The sequence below is a fragment of the Falco cherrug genome, chromosome 1, assembly GCF_023634085.1.
Source record: "Falco cherrug isolate bFalChe1 chromosome 1, bFalChe1.pri, whole genome shotgun sequence".
In the NCBI taxonomy this organism is placed as follows: domain Eukaryota; kingdom Metazoa; phylum Chordata; class Aves; order Falconiformes; family Falconidae; genus Falco; species Falco cherrug.
Window position 1 is genome coordinate 26,966,256 of NC_073697.1, and position 6,885 is coordinate 26,973,140.

The window sequence follows — 6,885 nt, forward strand, 5'->3', positions numbered from 1 at the left end:
GATCTCAGTCCATCATGATCACTGCCTGACCCAGCTGCGGCTCCTGCACTCACATCCCACTGGGAGCACAAAACCATGAGATGCTTACAGCGATGCAAAGTCCCTCACAGCTGCATGCTGTTATGTAAAACTGCACACACTGGAGGCACACAATGAACTTGTCATTATTATGCTCCAGTTTTGGGTGGGGTTTTTTTTTGGGGGGGGGGGGGTTGCACCTCTTGCTGTTTGCAGTATTATTCTGGCAAGCTTCTCTTGCAAATTCTGATGCTCCAACTGCTCTCAGTGTCTTGCAGCCCAGTCCTGAAGTCTGTTGCACCTTTTTAAACCCAGGTCAAAGTTGGACCTGACATTGTGGTGAACCCATCTCTTAAGTGCCACATCAGCACAGGCACATGCTTCCTGCTTTGGGAACTAGTGACTTTAGTTCAGGCACCTCTGCATGCTGTTGCCCACGTGGGCTATGAACGTCCGTTGGAGGCCCATCTTCTACATCTCTCATCTCCAGCCAAGTCAGGGAATGGTAAGATTTAGATAGCCTTGTTATCAGCCATGGTCCTGCCACAGCCTCTGGGATGTCCACATGGCCTTGTGGACCCATTGCTGCTGACCTGTTGCTGCCACCCCAGATATCGACACAGTTCCTCTCTTTTGTTTTGATTGTGGCTCAGCTTTCTCAGGCTGCTACCTCTTGGAGACTTTTTCAGTAAAATAGCTGATTCACCACCTCCTTCTCTTTGGGCTTCAGAGAAATTGTGGCTCATTTCTCTGTAATATGTACCTGCCAGGGCAACACCAGCACGCGGCTATGCTTCAGAGTCTCCATTGTCCATGTTTCCCACTAGAAAAGCACAGCATCACTTTCACAAAGCAATAGCAGCTCTGGGAGGCCCAGGTCCAGTAAAAGGCTTTTATTTTCCTATCTTCTTATAGACCTGCAAGTCCTCAGAGGCCCTGGCACAGCTTTTTTTCCACAGCGCAGGGATCTTTTTAAAGGTTACATGATCATCTTTAGCACTCAGTTGCTCACATACCTCTGCCCTGTGCAGAAATGAATATGTAATTTCCATTCACAGTCACGCTGACTCTGCCCGTCTCCTGCTGCAGCTTTGTCCATTGCTCTTGTGAAGAGCACCTCTGAGCTCCCAGGACTTTGTCTTCTCGTCTTCCAACGTCACGTGCCTTCTACCAGTGCTTCAGATTTCTGTGACATGATGCAGCCCAATGCTGCTTCTGCATCTCACTCTCCATGCCTGGTACACTCGTAGCTTCCCTTGTTTGTCACAGCACATGCAGCTCAGCAGACTGATTTTGTGGAGTCAAAGGTAGGGATTTTTCCTGCCACTGTGTCTCAGGTTTCAGTTTTCCCACTCTTTTGGTTCTTCTGTCATATTCACAATGTCAGAGCACCACCCTGCAGACATCTAAGCTCCTCTGCTCAGCAAATGCCCTGTTAATTCTGGACAGTTCAATAACATCCCCAAGCAATTTGCCCCAGGTCCCAATCAGAACTTAGTCTTTATTCAGGAACCCAGTTAACCAACCCCTTCTGCCTCAGTTTTTTCCAGAACCCATCTCTATTTCCATACGCTATTTGTACACTCTGCTAAAAGCCATATCACTCATGTATTTAATATGCAATTCAGTGATATCCCTCCAGTCTCTGCTATGAGTTTCAGAGAGTTAACTTCACCAGTGTTGGCTGACACCTATTGCAAAAAACAAGTCCACCAGAGCTAGACATTCTCAGGGGGGGAAAGAAACTTCCCAACTAATCTTCTCTTTGCTAGGCAAGGCTCATAGTATTTCTTTTGTCTGTAAATTAAAAGTCCAATTGTGACATCCCTGTAGTGGGAGCCAAGTGCGTGTGCCATCTATGAAAGCAGGAAGATAATTTCTTGAGTAAAGATGCCTCATTTTCTTAATACCTCTGGGCAGCTGGGGAAAATAGCAAAGCTATGGCCCTGCACTTCTGAGAGCCAAAAATTTGAGGATGCCCCAAAGCAAGTGTATCAGTTTTCTTGGGAGCCAGGTAGAAGGTTGTGGAAGATGTAGAGCAGAGTCAGAAGCTCCTCTCCGTGAATTAATTTCCTGAAGTTATGTCTTGTTCTACATTAGGAGCCTGAGACTCCATATGGGTACCCCTGACTGTTCCCACTGTAGAAAAAAAATATCTTTCCCATCCCCAAGGAACACTTTTGGGAACATTGGTCATTTGTCCCCAGTATTTTATCATGGAAAAGTGAAATTCTAAGGGTGAAAAGACCATAGCTGCTCACCTCATGACTATTCTCCTTGGTCATGCTAAACCCAAATTCTTGCTCAGGTTGTGTTCAGTCTCTTCTGTTCACCTGCAAAGGACATGGGAACATTTTGAAGGTGATGACATTTCAGTGAGGCTTGTTAATTGGGCACTAAATCCTTACTGTAAGAATGTCCCTATTGCACACATGGAGGTCAGTCCAGCCCAGAGTCCACTTACTCTGGGGAATGCAAGAGCATGCTCCAGAAAGAGAGGTAGGGGTAAGTGTGGAGGACCTTCCCTCTGCTTTACCCTCCCACTCAGCATCACTCCCTCAGGGACAAATTGATCTCTGAACTTGTCACTGATGAATCACACGTTAGCTCAGCCCACACCCTTAAAAAAGCATTCTGTTGATAGTCATGATTACGATCTGTTAAAATAATAAAGTATTTAATGCATTATTATGCGTTTTCCCTTCTTTCTCCTGTGCTTACCTACTCCCTACGCCTCAGGGAACTGAAATGCTGGAAAGCCCCAACCCTATAAAGCTGTGTTACAAAACCCTTCAGAGCAAATTCTGCAGGTCAAACCCATCAGCAGAAACATTTCTCAGCAGGGGAGCTAGGACAAACTCAAAAGTACCCATCAGCACCAAGATCCCTCATGACTGATCCAAAAGTACCTTACAAAAATGTCACCGCCATCTCCCCATTTCACAGGGGAGGCGGGGGGAGCCATGGCTCCTCCTGTGTCACCCAGCTGTGGCGGTGGGGCGGGGGACAGCCAGGATGTCTGTGCAGTTCACATCTGCCATTCATCCTCCTGCCAGCCACCAGCCAGCCACGGAGAGCAGGCTCAGGCAAGGTGAATCCACTTGGGTCAAGCTGATCCTGAATGGGTTGGTTACACCAGCAGTCAGTTTGGGGTTGTGTATCTAAAAGTCACTTGTGCAGGCTTACACAGGCCTGGTGCAGAGCCTGGTTAAATTTAAAAACTCCCCATTGACCCGACCTGGCTTCGGCCAAGCTCTGTGTGATGGTAGAGGGATTAAACTGCAAAGTTTGTTGTCTAAGCCAATGTCCTCATCATGAGCCGAGGCTGCAGCTCTGGTTTAGTTTGTCAATAATTCTATAACAGATCCCATACAGTGCAAATTCCACATGCTACATAATACTTTCAAATACATATGTGTAAATTTTAATGCCCAAGATCTATTAGAAGTCCTAAACCAGTCTCTTATGAAATCCTGTGAGCTTTAACCCTCATGCAGATGCGTGCCATGTCAAACGCTGCATCGTTCACAGCAGGATGGCGCTGACACTGGCTTCTAAGCAGCAGATAAATGCAAGTGTTTAGTCAAGATAATAGCCAGAAACTCACTTAGTATTTTATATATCAAGAAACCAGAGTTTTCTGAGAAAGAGAAAATTCATCCGCTACTTATGTGTTACAAGAGGTTTGGCATAAAGGACATGTAATTCTCCCTCCAGCTTCTTCTACATAACTAATTCATCTTCCAAGTTGAATAGTATCAGCCTTGGGTCTCTCCCCTGGCACCCTGGGGCTGGCTGTGCGCCTTTGGCCACCGCAGCCTTGCCTGTGGCTAGTGGACACACTCAACCACACCTGGGGCAGTCGACATTTGCAAGGGATCTTGATTTTCAAAGCAAAGCCTGCTCTTTGGAAAATCTCACCCTTTTGCGATGCCTGAACAGCCATGGAGCATTTTGGGAAGGCAGCCCAGCAGGACTGGGGAGGTGCCCAGGTCTTGGCGCGAGAGCTGCCCTGGGCTGGCTCACATCCCCCAGGGCACAGCCAGGAGCTGCCGGGGTGCTTGTGGGAGCTGGCACCCGCCGGAGGCTTCTTGGAAATGCTGCAGACATGGGCAAGCGAGCACCTCACGCCGTGCGGAGGCACCATCGGTCGTCGTTTCCTTCCTCTTTTCCAGATACAGAAACAACTACTGCCATACACAGGCCTGTGACCTTCTACTCCGCCCCTGCATGAATCATACCTACGGCTGCCCAAGGTGAGAGGAGTAATGACAGAAATCCCCCCGCCAGCCCTATGTAAGGTGCTTGTGAAAGACCTGAGACAGGCACATCACTCATTCACTTCTTCATAACCAGAAAGGCAGCGATAGCTATTACTTTGTTTTCTCTAACTCATTCACAGCTCATGCAAGGCCAGCTCTCCATGCTAAGGAAGGGATGTGCCACAGGGTTTGGCTCGGTGCTTTGAGATACCCCCACTCCCCACCCCCAAAAAAACACAGGAGCTGGAACCCAGCAAAACTAAGACATGCCCTCCGGACTATGATACCAGCATGGCAGTGCCTGCTGGTAACGATTTTGTTACCAGGGCTTGGTAACGACTTAGGGAGACACTAATTTCAGAAATGGCACACAAAATAAATGTTACTGCAAGGGCACCTGCAAATGACAGAAGTCTGACTGAGGCAGGACCAGCTCTACTTGCAGAGTAGGGCAATTCCTGTGATGCCTGGTAAGGAGAGCCCTGAGGAGCATCTCCTCTGTCCTGCTTAAAACCTGTCTTCCTCAGGCTGTGTTGGCAGGGCTGCCTGGTGGAGATGCTTTTCTTCTGCCTCCAGAGCAGCACGGGCTGTGCTGGCCCACAGCAGCTGCTTGGCTGCACCACCTGACGGAGAGAGAGGTCCAGGGCGGTGGAGAGGCCACCATAGCTATGGTTAAGCAATTAGAGTAATATAAACATCTAGATGTGCACAAAGATGGTTTTCTCCCTGAATTTTGTTTTCCATAGCTGGCAGCTCAGAGCACAACATAAAGGGCACACAGGTCAGCTAGGACAGGTACACATGGATCAGGTCAGGATTTTTTGCTCTAGCAGCCGTGAAGGAAATCTCTGAGACATAAAATATGTTTCCTCACATCCAGAGACAAAAGTTCATTACTGTTGTTTCAGAGCAAGGGAATTTGGCTAACCCAGTCGTGCTCATATCTGGCTTTTTTCAGAGGCTGAACTGGTAATTAAGTACAGGCAGTCAACTTGCTCACGAAGGCGAGAGCAGACAAGCCGTTCTGATGTTCTGAAACAAAGCTTTTCATTCTTTGTATATTAACCTGAGCCCTGTGTAGCAGAGGCATTAGGAGAAAGTGCTAAGAGACATGAATTGTCCCATTTATTCGAAATTATTTTAATGGTTGTATTCACTTGAATGCAATAGCAGTACAGGAAAGCCTGCTATGTCAGAGTGCCGACATTTCTTTTTTCTTCATGCCGATCCCTGTGGTGATTTATTTCATAGTGATGCCGTGTAGGAAAAGACTGCTGTAAATACATTTTCTTTATCGACACAAGCATCAGCTAGTGTGTGTTCACACACACTAGCAATCACAGAGTACTCACAAAAATTGCACAAATATTTGCAGACTGTTAATTACAAATTTCAGGCAAACCAATATCAATTATATCTAACAAGTCTGAATAATATCCTGTATAAAAAATTGAGGGGCAGGGGGGGAGGATCAGAAACATATTTTTATTATTTATTCTTAGAAAATATTTCTGTTGTATGCTGCAGATCACTGGGAAATCTGTACTTAATATAATATGTGCTCACCACATTTTGCAAATTACTGAAGGAAAAAAATCCTTTTTTCTGCTGAAAGAATAGTTTCCAAATTTAATCACAATTGCATATCTAGTCAACTTTTTATCCAACTTCCAGAAGTCAGTAAAAGAATTAGTGACCCAAAATTACTTTTTCTGTCAAAATGAGAAGTCAGACTGACAAAAATAACAGCTCTATCAGTGTTCTCATTTTAAATTTTTCATTTTCATTTAAGTTTTTCAAAGTATTTTCTGTCTTTTTTTAAAAAAAAAACTTTTAGCCTATCTTAATAGCAAGTAAAAGTAAAATTAGCAGCAGAGTAACAAACTGAAGGGGCAATTTGAGAAGACAGAAAGGGAGCATTTGGGCGCAGTCTCTTTCCTCAACTGAACAGCCTGCCCTGCCTGCCGCAAGTCTTCTGTTTCCCCCAACCTGCTTTTTTTCACAGCAGAAGAAGTTGAAACTTAACATGTGTGCCTAGCTGTCATTTGAATGTATTTTGAATATTAGAGCCAGTTTTTTACCACCGAGCTGTACCCAGTGACCCTGTTGCCCAAGCAACACTGGCAAAACCACCCTGGTAGGGTTTCCTGGGAAGCCCCAGCAGCCCCGCACTGCTCACGCCGCAGGCAGCGCGGCTGCAGGTGTGCAAGTCACACCCCAAGAAGCCATTTGGCCAAAAATTTGGCTGAGTTCTGATATGTTCAGATTTACTCTCTGCATTTGAATTGCCACACTTTTTGAGCACATCAGTTCTACGGCTCAGGGAAAGCTGCATAATTACAGAGACTAAAATAATGTGCTTCATAGTTCGTTCCCAGTGAAAAGTGCCTTTTAGCTTTGGCAGTCTGGAAATAACCAGGCTGTGAAATTTGGAACCGTTTTATTTTTTCACAGCACCAAACCAAATCCCCCTGTTATTTTATCCTCTCTCCAATCTCATTTTAAAAATCAGCCAGCTTTCAGTGGCCTCACATCTTGCACCGGCTCTAGGATGCACAATCAAGAGTATATCACGCCACCCCTAAATCCCCTGTGCATCCCATAT